Source organism: Corylus avellana, chromosome ca5, assembly GCF_901000735.1.
Source record: "Corylus avellana chromosome ca5, CavTom2PMs-1.0".
In the NCBI taxonomy this organism is placed as follows: domain Eukaryota; kingdom Viridiplantae; phylum Streptophyta; class Magnoliopsida; order Fagales; family Betulaceae; genus Corylus; species Corylus avellana.
The window spans coordinates 6,605,108-6,617,820 of NC_081545.1; the positions used below are offsets into that span (position 1 = coordinate 6,605,108).

General features: G+C 39.2%; 1 pseudogene; it reads left to right on the forward strand.

Annotated features, from left to right (window-relative positions):
• Positions 1 to 1,393: 1,393 nt before the first annotated feature.
• LOC132181662 (large ribosomal subunit protein uL2-like) lies at positions 1,394 to 2,943 on the forward strand (annotated as a pseudogene).
• The last annotated feature ends 9,770 nt before the right edge of the window (positions 2,944 to 12,713 follow it).

Consider the following 12,713-nt stretch of genomic DNA (forward strand, 5'->3'; position numbering starts at 1 on the left):
TTTGACGTTGTCGCCGTCTGTCATCTATATATATATATATATATATATATATATAAAACTCCGTTAAGGCCCATCTCCAATCATTCCCTTCGACTACATCTAATTACTGTCATCAGCCACCAACTCCAGCAAGTTTTTGACGTTGTCGCCGTCTGTCATCTATATATATATATGTATATAAAACTCCGTTAAGGCCCATCTCCAATCATTCCCTTCGACTACATCTAATTACTGTCATCAGCCACCAACTCCAGCAAGTTTTTGACGTTGTCGCCGTCTGTCATCTATATATATATAAAACTCAAACTTTTAAATTTGACGAAGATTTGATTAAGTTATACCATCCTAAATAAAGAAATTTGATTAAATTTGAATAAATTCAAATCATCTGTAAGCTCTATAAATAGAGCATTTTGTACAAAATCATATCATCAAGTGAATAGGAGCAAAATATAACCCTTAATGCTTTAATTTAACTTATATAGGTAGGTTATAGACCGAACTACATAAAATTTATTGTCTCTATTTTCTTTGAAATTTCATAGTCTTATAATTTTTTTCGCAAACTTATAGTACATTGAAGTTAGAGGTGGACGTAGAGACATGGCCACACCGTTTTTTGAATACAAAAAAAGGTTTTTCAAAATATCATTAAAGAGTTTATGTAAGAGTTCCTTAGATTCCTTTGGCTCTCAAGTGATTTATTCTTTTCAACAAGCATAGTATTTTCAGATTTCAATAAGTCAATTGAGGCATGTCATTCAAAAAATTTAGTAATCAAAGACTAATTTTTATGCTTAACATCATTAAGCTTTTTAAGGGAAATTTTATGATAATTAGTAAATTTAACAAATTCCTTTAAGAGCTTGTTATAGGTCATCTAAAAGTCAGCCTCATCATCAGAATCTATGGCAAGGGACTAGAACTATTCATAACAAAAAGAGTCTAGGATCTCATTCAAAAAGTTAATACAAACAGAGTGAATTTGCTCTGATACCAATTGAAAATATAAAATAGGCCCTAATAACAAAGATATGCCAACCATGCCAACCTTTGAGGACCATATTGACAATGATTGGGTATCCGCTTCGGGGCGATCACCCTTATTCATTCTTATTCTTTCTCGAATAAAAAGTTCTCAAAGCAGGCACTTGAGGGCTTACAAAAATACCACGACCTTTGGCAATGCCCTTCAATTATTTTTCGACTTTGCAATGATTTGAGTACTTGCGGCATCTCTTTTTACAAATTTCATAGTGTCTTTTGTGTTAAATGAATTTCAAGGTCTATATCATCATTGGAACCATAACTTCACACTTATCTATTTAGTTGTTTACTTGATATACAAGGAGAGTTCAAGAGAGGTGAAACTACAAATTTAATTAATTGCTACATGCGTAAAACTGGTGTTTCTCATGATGTTGCTGGCAAACACATGAATAACATGATTGATAGAACTTGGAAAAAGATGAATGAAGAGCGAGTAGTTGATTCTCTATTTGGAGAAGGTTTAGTCTTAACAACAATCAACCTTTCTCACATGGCTACCAATATGGAGATAGGATTGGAGCCCCAGGCATTAGAGCAAAAAATCAAGTCCCGTCATTGATAATAGAGCTGTTTCACTATAGACCGATGCGAGGTTAGAAAACAAATAATTGTCTAAGTCTTTTTTTTTTTTTTTCTTAAATGTTATTAATTGATAACATTATTAGTATTTAATTTTTAAGAGTTTGTTATTTTGTAATTCAATAATTGGCTTAGTACAAAGTCAGTTAAATTAGAATTAGGGTTATTTTCAATTCAACCATTTGCACAATTCAAAAATATTTGAGAAACAATGGAACTATGAATGTTGAACTACATTACGCTAATAATGCTGAAGTTTAATTTTAAATTTTTATTTTTCATGATCAGTAATGTCTTGGAAATAAAATTTGTTTACCAACCGATAGATATTATCAACTCTGTTGTAAATTTAGACCAAATTCATATTGGACCATTTTTTCCCAGGCCATATGGGACCACATTTGTGTACTTAATATTTTAGACCCCTTTTTAAGGGTCCAACGGCCAAACTAAAATATTTTGGCCCAAAGATGTGAAACATATTTATATAGAACCATTCAAAACCTGGGGGAGGCCATGGCCCGACAGCTCTCTAAGTCCATCTTTGGCTCTATTCCATTCATTCCATATTGAGTAGTTGAAGCTGGAGGAAAAAATTGACGACATTCTTTATTTGGAGTTGGCTAGCTAGGATTGTATTTGAGAATGCATTAGGAACTCCAGTTAGAGTTGGGAACATGTATACTCTGTTCTCATAAGCAATTAGTTGTTATTGACATTCAATGCGTTTGGTTTGCATCACAGATATCTCACAATCTGTTTTAAGCCTTTTTACTCTATTGTTGGATAATTTGGCATACCAACTAAGATGGGGATTTACTTGTGTTGATAATTGAGACACCTTGCTACTATTTCTTTTTGATGGTCATTAATCTTTTGTTTTTTTTTTGGGATATTCCTCTAGAATCAAGCTTCCTTCTGGCGCCAAAAAGATTGTTCTAATTGCCGAGATATGGTTGGTCAGGTTGCTGGTGGAGGAAGGACCGAGAAGCCCATGTTGAAGGCAGGAAATGCCTATCACAAATTCAGGGTGAAGAGGAACTGCTGGCCCAAGGTTCGTGGTGTTGCCATGAATCCTGTGGAGCATCCTCATGGTGGTGGTAACCATCACCATATTGGGCATGCAAGTACTGTTCGCCGAGATGCTCCTCCTGGACAGAGGTTGGTCTTATTGCAGCGAGAAGGCTGGTCGGCTCCGTGGACAAGCTGCTGCCACAGCTTCCAAAGCTGACAAGAGTTCTTAGAGTGTCACTTTTCAAAACATTTAGAACATCTTATGTTAGAGATGGTTACTTTGAAGTTTATGTTTCCTGCTTTGAGAGTTACATTTTATGTTGTTGGAATATTAGGTCCATCATTTTTGATTAAGGGTTTATTTCAAATTGATTGCTTTTGTTAGTTTGTGAAGTTTGATGGGTGTTTTTATGGAGAAGATTACACTACATGTCTGTAAGTTTGGTTGTGTGGTTCACATTCTAGTACTCTTCAATGCGTATGTCGATATCCGGGATAATACAGGTTGAGTGATTCAGATTCTTATGGGTTTTGGTCCATAATTTTGACAATGGGATGATTTCTGTATGGGTGTAGCCAAAACTAGTGGCATTGGTTGGGATTTGGATCCTCTCCAGTTCACGGCTAAGATTAAATTAAGAGCATTTAAGGTGAAAAAAAGGGCCACGTCGTTAACGACATCTCAAAGGAAATAAACATTAAACGTTAAAGGATAACGTCTCTCATCCATACCCAAACTCTTCCGTCGCCACGCCTGCAAGACCTCCTCACCTTTCTCGCCGCCACAAGATCTCACTAATCTTGCTTGCACCACCAAAGGGGGAATCAACCCTCAAATTTTGTCTAAACTAGTAAATTTCTTTAAATTGTTTTATCTTGATATCTATTGTAAAAAGGGGGTGGTTGATGTTGGGAAAGAAACACATGGTGCAATTTTGATATTTTTCCTTCAAAATATTGGCAAGAATCTATTTTATGATTAAAACTTTGTTTTGTTGTATTTGATGATATGTTATTTAAAATTTTTAAATAAGGTGCTAACATATTGACTATGTGATTATATATACACTATTAAACCTCTAAAATTTTATCTTATTTATGACGTGGTTCGTCTTGATCATATCCTAGACTTAAATGAACTAACACATAATCGCTTTATGAAGGAGTTTAAAGTAAAGACTAAAGAGAGAAGTGTACGTACATAAAAATTCAATAAAGCCATTCAAAGTTAGGATTAAATACCTTTTTGTTTAGAGAAGTGCTAAACAGTTAAAGAGTAGGAGCCAAAATTATTTCCAAACTGATGGAGCAACAATTTTAAACACCTCAAACCGACTGTTTATAATTTTTTTTAATTTTAAAATTCTTGTCACGTCAACTTGAAAAGAATTTTTGCTTCTATTCTTTAGCTCTCTAGCACTTTTCTTTTGTTTAATGTGGTTTAATAACTGTGTTTTTTTTTTTGGGCGCTAAATAGCATTTTAAAAACAAAAACAATACCTCATTCTAATTTTGTTCCATAAATTGAAGAAAATTCACGTTAATACTTTTCAAAAACAGACATATGTCTCTATTCCTCATTAAAAATTAAAATAATAGTTAGAAAACTCGAGAAAATTGAAGAAGGACCACCGCATTTTGTTTACTTCATATAGCTTACCTAAAAAATTAAATAGAAAAGCATGGCATAAAACTATAAAAGGTTGTTGGGTGGGGGCCGTGGGGCCATGAGGTTGTTGGTGGGGCCAAATCACGGAAAGCAGACACAACCTACCTTCCCACACACTGTACGAGAATGGGTTACCTCCAAAACCCTGACCTCATCAACCCCAGAGTCCAAAGCAGCCAAAAAAGGCCCAGACTTTCTGTTTATTTTCTTTGCTTTTTATATTGGGTTTCGACGCTTTTTTTCTCTTATAGTTGTTCCTTGCTCTCTAAGCTCTCTCTGTCGTGTCAATGGAGGCGAAGCTGTTAGGAGCTGCCGCACCTGCCTTTACAGTTCATCAAATTGGTTTGAAAGAAATTTTTTTTAATATATTCTAATAAGTGATTGAACAAAAATCTCATCCAAACCAGTATGAATGAAATATCTTCTAACCCATTTAAAATAGTGTCTATAAACATTTAAAAGACACATTAAATTTAGTCTAAATTAGTAAACTGCTATTAATGACTTTAATAATTGAATATGCATTTTAAATGTTTATAGACACTATTTTAAATGATGCATTTGTCATTTCTCAAATAGATATTGCCCAAACAAAAGAGAAACAAACTCTGATTTCGAAAAACCTAGTGGGGACAATGGGAAGGTGTAGCCTTTGAGGTGGCGCTACCTATTGTCCGTTGAGGCTATTAGGGAGAGATCGGAGTTTTGTCTCTGGAAGGTTGATCTAACAGGACTTAGTCTTGTATCACAAAGCTTTTCTGGTATTTTGACTTGTTTTCTCTCTAGTTGTGCGCCTGAGTCCTAGATGAGAAGGATTTAGTTTCTCATACTCCTTGGGATTATTGAGAGAAAAGGAAAAAAGTTGAGCAAGAGCAATGGCGGATGAATTATCAAACCTTTGGGCAAATCTCTCTCTGGCAGAAGGGGAAGATGGAGAGGTGGAGATTCAGGCAAATGAAGTGACCGGGGTGATCAAGCGTGGTCAATCTTGTATTGTCGGAAAATTAGTAACGGAGAGGATGATCAGTAAGGAACAAATCAAAACCACGCTTATGAGATGGTGGAGATTAAAAGGTACTTTTCATTTCAAAATTCTGGGAGGAAACTTATTTCTTATTGAATTCGAATTGGAAAGTGATAAAGAGAAAGTCCTGGAAGGAAGACCTTGGGTATTCGAAGGCAATTTATTTCTGGTTGAAGACTTTGATGGGCGTTCATCGCCGGCAGAATTTACTTTTGATAAGGCCCCCTTTTGGGTACGATTGACGAACCTACCTTTGGCATGTATGGGGCGAGAGGTGGGGTTCAAACTTGGTGCCTCTATTGGGACAGTCATGGAGGTTGATACGGATAAAGATGGTATCGGATGGGGGGAGTTTTTGCGAGTTAAGGTAATGATTGACCTCTTTAAACCCTTATCACGTGGTCGCATATTGAAATTCGAGGGGAAGTCTACCCTGATCGGTTTTAAGTATGAACGACTAGCAAAATTCTGCTATAATTGTGGAGTGATATGCCATGGCTTTGAAGGTTGCCCGAAGAAACCTCTGCTGCGTAATCAAGGGGTCACTCAGTTTGGCCCATGGCTCCGCGCAACTTCCCCAACTCGGAGAGGGGAGAGGGAGAGGGCTCCAACACACAACACTGCCAATGGGGAATCATCAAGGGCAGTCCCAGAAGAATGGCCAAATCGTGAAAATTATCGGAGGGAGAAAGAAAATGGCCGGAGTAGAAGGGCACGAGAATCCGGCGGTGACGAGGGAGGCGTTGCTGGTTTCCGGGAGAGAAAACGGTCAATGAACAAAGAAGGGAACAACGAATTTGCAGGCAGAAATCAAGGACCATTGAATGAAGATTCGCAAGAGAAAAGACAGTCTGCTATGGAAGGAGGATTTGTAGGAGGTATGAAAGATTTGTTTGAAAAACCTTCAACCGCATTAAATGAGAAGGCTCCTCCTGCAAATTTCGGAAAATATCACGTGGATAGTAATAATGGAATAAAAATCTTTCCTTCCCCACAAGGAAAGGCGCACGCGAGAATTGGAGTTTCAGATCAAGGGCAGCAGAGGGGGCATGAGTTTGAAATGGACAACCTTTCCCAATCGGGCCGGGTTTTTGGAGGCCTGCTCTCTAGTCCAGGCAGCCCTTTTTCTGGGCCTGTTATGTCAGAAGTATCTAAATCAATTAAGGGAGCCCAAGTGGGTAACCAGGCTGCAAAGAGGAAGGGTCGAGAGGGCTCTAGCGATCCACCTGAGTTGCAAACAGCAAGAAGGAAAATAAGAGTTTCTGCTGGGAAAGATAAAGGAACTGGCACTGAGCTAAAGGGACAAATGGGAGGAGAGGATTTTGTTCTCAATGATGGATCGGGAATGGCGGCGGCTGGTGACCAGCCCCGCCGACCGCAATGATTGCATTAAGTTGGAACTGCCGAGGGCTTGGGAACCCTCGGACAGTTCATGAACTTCGCCGCATGGTGAAGGAAAAGCGTCCCAATTTGGTTTTCCTTATGGAAACCAAATTACATAAAAACAAAATGGAGACTATGCGGACCAAAATTGGTTTTAAAAATATGTTTGTGGTGGAAAGTGTTGGAAAAAGTGGCGGGTTGGCGCTCCTTTGGGAAGACGATTATGACGTGGCGATCCAAAATTTCAGCCACAGACATATTAATGCCAATGTATATCATCAAGAGCTAGACTTATATTGGAAGTTTACGGGTTTCTATGGCCACCCGAATCCCACAAAACGCCATGAGGCTTGGAACCTGTTGAAACATTTGGCCCGGATGTCACCCGATCCATGGGTATGCATAGGGGATTTCAATGAGGTATTGACTATGTCGGAAAAATTGGGTGGGAATACTCGCACGGACAGTCTTATGCAAGCCTTTCAACACACCCTTGAAGATTGTGACTTATCGGATTTGGGTTTTAAGGGACCTAAATACACCTGGAGCAATTGTCAAGAGGGTACGACACTCATCAAAGAACGACTAGACCGGGGAGTCGCAAATCCTGCTTGGCGAAGTCTTTTCCCCGAAGCAGAAATTCAAGTGCATGTTGCCACATGGTCAGATCATGCTCCCCTTTTTCTTTCTCTAAAACGGCCCAAAACAGGAAGTAAATCCCGGTTTTTCTTTGAAGCGGGATGGGCTATGGAGGTGGGCTGTCAGGAGACAATTCAATCGGTATGGGAGTAGCAAATACCACACGGACCTAGTTGGGACCGATTGGGAGCAAAACTAAAGGGGTGTGTAAGAGCACTGAAGGAATGGCAAAGAAAAAACAAAAACAGCATGCAGGAATCTATATGGGAGTTGCAAAACCGATTAAAACAGCTTCAGGTCAGGGAGGATCCCTCAACCACTCTGGAGATAAAAAATATTCAGACCAAATTAAAAGTCATGCTAGACAAGGAGGATTTGTGGTGGCGCCAAAGGGCCAAAGAAGATTGGCTAAAAATGGGGGATAGAAACACAAGATATTTTCACGCTTGTGTGGGGGCCAAAAGACGACGCAACCATGTGGGGGTGATCATTGACGAAAGGGGGTGTAAACGGGAAAATTTGGATGATGTGGAGAATGCCTTCATTGACTATTATACCGGATTATTCACAATGGGTGCAGGGGGTGATTTAAACCCGTGTATTCAACCTCTTGGGTGTCGAGTAACGGCGGATATGAACGTGGATCTCCTACGAGACTTCACAATGGAGGAGATTGAAATGGCTCTATTCCAAATGGCGCCATTAAAAGCTCCGGGGCCGGACGGGCTGAATGCATGTTTTTTCCAATCCAATTGGACTATTGTGCGCGATGAGGTATGTCGTGTTATCATTGATATATTGAATAATGGTATAATGCCCCAGGACCTTAATCTGACTCATGTAACTCTTATTCCGAAAATAAAAAATCCTACGAGAGTTACGGAATTTCGACCTATTAGTTTATGTAATGTTTTATATAAACTTATATCTAAGGTCCTAGCAAACCGGTTTAAGAAAATCCTGCCCATCATCATTGCTCCTACGCAAAGTGCATTTATCCCGGGACGCCTTATCTCGGATAATGTATTAGCGGCATACGAAACTCTTCATACCATGCATACGGGGATGTGGGGTAAGAAAGGTTTCATGGCAGTTAAACTCGACATGAGCAAAGCGTATGATAGGGTGGAATGGAGCTTCTTAGAGGCAGTGATGCATCGTATGGGTTTTCATGACCGTTGGATAGGTCTAATAATGATGTGTGTTAAGTCGGTGCAATATTCTATTCTTGTGAATGGCAAGCCGTGTGGCCTTATTACTCCTACTCGAGGTATTCGTCAAGGAGACCCGATTTCTCCTTATCTTTTTCTATTATGTGCAGAGGCTTTAAGTGCTATGATAACCCGTGCCAATGAAGAAGGATTGTTGACAGGGGTCCCTACATCGAAAAAAGGCCCGACACTCAGTCATTTGTTTTTCGCCGATGATAGCTTGCTGTTTTGCAGGTCAACCCTAGCTCAATGGAATTCTTTGACTTCCATTTTACAAGCATATGAAGGAGCCTCCGGACAGAAAATGAATTCACACAAGACAGCTCTCTTCTTCAGCCGGAATGCTCATGATGTTGACAAAGAACAAATCCAGAGGCTGGCAGGGATTCCTATTAATCAGAGGTATGATACTTATTTGGGGTTGCCCGCCCTTGTGGGACGATCAAGGACCCGAGCCTTTAAGGGAATCAAGGAGAGGGTGTGGAAGCGTCTCCAAGATTGGAAGATTCAATTTCTGTCACAAGCAGGAAAAGAAATTTTATTGAAGGCGGTGATTCAAGCCATACCTACTTATTGTATGAGCGTCTTCAAGCTCCCTCAGGTGCTGTGTTCAGAGATCAATACTTTGATGACAAAGTTCTTTTGGGGCCATAAAGAGAAGGAGAAACGCATTCATTGGATGAGCTGGAGCAAGATGAGTATGTCTAAGGCCCAAGGGGGTTTGGGCTTTCGGGACATTGCTAGCTTCAACAAAGCTCTCTTGGCTAAACAAATCTGGCGGCTATGGAAATATCCGGACAGTTTAATTGCGAAGATTATGAAAGCAAAGTACTATCCGGAATGCTCGGTTCTTGATGCTCCTTGTGGGAAGAAACCTTCTTTTTCTTGGAGAAGCATTCAAAATGCTAGTGATCTTGTTAATGAGGGTTTAATTTGGAGAGTTGGAAATGGGAGGTCAATTCGTATTTGGCAAGATAGATGGATTCCGTCCCCAACTACATATAGGGTGATTTCCCCCCCTAGTGTCATTGACCCTGCGTCAACAGTGAGTGCTCTGATTGATCATAGTACAAAATGGTGGAAACCAACTATGTTGGAATTGTTATTTTCCAGAGAAGAAAGACTTGCCATTCAATCGATTCCAGTTAGCCTCACGGACCAAGAAGACACCCTTATATGGAGGGGTACAGCCAAGGGGATCTTCACGGTAAGGAGCGCATATCACCTACAAAGGGAGAGGGAAATGACAAGTCACGCAGGGGGATCCTCAAACGCCAGAAATCATCCAATCTGGAGATCCATTTGGCAGCTTCCCGTATCAAATGCAGAAAAGTTCTTTATTTGGCGTGTGTGTCATAATATATTACCAACCCGAGCCCAGCTGTATCGCCGGAAAATTCTCACGGATCCTTCATGCCCAATTTGCGAAAGGGAACCTGAAACTATTTTCCACACTTTGTGGCAGTGCCCAGCAGCAAAGGATGTCTGGAGTGCAGGGGGGAAAATTTTCCAAAAGAGTTACTATGAGGGCCCGGATTTTTTCCAGGTGGTTGAGGGAATGTCTCACAAATGTGATCAGATGGAATTAGCCCAGTTCGTGAGTATTGCTAGACGGATTTGGTTTCGGCGAAATGAAGTTATATATGAAGGGCGTTTTTCCCATCCCAACACTATAGTCCTACAAGCCTACCAAGCTACGGAGGCTTTTCGGAATTTGATGGAAACAGGGAAGTCTTCCAGGGAATCAACCAGTGCCTCTTCAGTGAATAAATGGCAAGCACCCCCCCAGGGTTGGCTAAAAGCAAACTGGGATGCAGGAGTGAACCAAAACCAGGCTTGTGTGGGACTTGGAGTAATAATCCGCGATCATCATGGAGTTATGAGGGCTGCCCGGATTAAAGCACATACAGGTTGCTTGGCTCCCACAGCAGCGGAAGGACTGGCGGCTCTACTCGCCATCCAGACGTGCATTGAACTGGGCTTTTCTAAGGTTCAGTTGGAGGGAGATGCGAAGAGCGTTATTGAAGCAGTAAAGTCAAGGGAGCCAGACGAAGGTAACACGGGCCAACTCACAGCAGATATTCGTTTCATGGTAGGGGCTATTCCTGAGTGGGAAATGATTTACACGCGGCGTGAGGCCAACCAGGTGGCTCATTGCTTGGCCAGAGCTGCTATTATACACAAGATGGATAAGGTGTGGACTTATGACCCACCAGATTGCATACGGGATCTTCTACAAGCAGACCTTCCTGTTCTGCCGGAGGTACTGACTCACCAAGCCAGGAGGGCTGTCACTGATATTTCTGCAGTAAATGGTCGAGCAGTAACTACCGTGTCCATTCTCGAAGAACCTATCGGGGACAGCAGTGAGTGTAGCCTTTGAGGTGGTGCTCACTGCTGCCTGCTATCTGGTAGGGAGAGAGGAACACGGGGTATTTTGCTGTATTATGGGACCAATTTCCTTGGGATGTAATTGATGAGTATTTAACTCTATTCTATTAATAAAAGTGATGCATTTTCAAAAAAAAAAAAAAAAAAAAAAAAGACACTCTTTTAAATGGGTTGGAAGATATTTCTTTCAAACGTGTTTGAAGGAGATTTTTGTCTTGTCACTTATTAGAACATGTTAAAAAAACTTTCTTCTAAATCAATTTGAAGAAAATTTGTGTCCTTTTTATAGTAGGATTACCACCGCTTACATAGGAGTTGACAAATTTGTTGTCATTTAATGAATTGTGGACGTAAATGGTCCCAATTAAGACTTGGAGAGAATCGAGAGATTGTGAATTACCTAGGATTATCTATAAACATTTAAAAAATACATTAAATTTAGTTTAAGTTAGTAAACTGCTATTAATGACGTTAATAATTTAATATGCATTTTAAATATTTATAAACACTTGATACTATTTTAAATGGTTTGGAGAATATTTCCTTCAGACTGGTTTGAAGGAAATTTCTATCCCGAAAATATTAGAGAAACATGTGAGAGATGACACTTGACACTTATTAAACTAGGTTGAAAGAGATTTCTTTCAAACAATTTTGGAGAAAATTTCAGTCCCTGCAAAAATATACTATATAAAATATTAAATATATTAAGAAAAAGAGATTGAGAAGCATTATAACTATTTTGTGACTATACTGAAATCTATATGTATAATACGAAATCCTATAATAGGCCAGACAGACCTTGTATGCATTCTCATATACAAGCCATGCACCGGGAGGGACTCCTAGCAAATAGGAGTGCAAAGGCGGTTACGGTTAGCGGTTAGTGGCAATAACCGCTAACCGTAACCGCCCTAGTGGTTAGTAAATTTCACTAACCGCAACCGCTAACCGCCTAACGGTTAGCGGTTAGCGGTTAACCGCCGGTTAGCGGTTAGCGAAATAGATAACCGCCCGCTAACCGCTTTTTTAAAATTGAGCTCTTTTTTTTTGGCTTTCTTTAGGGCTTTTTGAGCTTTTTTTTACCCTCATTTTTTTTTCTTGTATTTTTAATATCTTATTGGGCCCAATATAATCCAAAACCCATTCCGATCATACCCCAATAATCAACAAATACACAATAAATGACCCAAAATCATTGGAAATAATTGTAAAATAGTAGGAAATCAAAAATCAAAGTAGCTCGGGAAAAACTCCAAGAAAATGAACCCAAAATCACTGACCTTGGCTGTCTAATTTGAGAAAAAAAACTACCCAGTATTTTCGTTGAGCCGATCATGAGCAGCGGGTGAGTTTGAGAGAATTGAGACTTGAGAGAGGCTGCTCAGCAACTTTGAGTGATTTTGAGATTTCGTGAGATTTAGGGTTAGAAGAAAGAGATGAATATATACAGGTGCAAAACGATGTAGTTTTGCCTTCTATATAATTTTTTTTTTTTAAAAAAAAAGGTTGAAGGATAAAACTATTAACTATCAATGATTCAATTTTAAAAAAATTGTTACTAATGGTTCAAAAAATTCAAAATTGTTCAAAAAATGGTTATTTTATTTTTTTTTTTTAAAAAAAATGGTTAAATTTCTTTTTCTAAAAAATGTTCAAAAAATACATTAATACTTCAATTGTAATTATAAGTGACACATTGTTGAATCTAATGTCAATTACTTAATTTGATATTATATAATCATATAGTCTC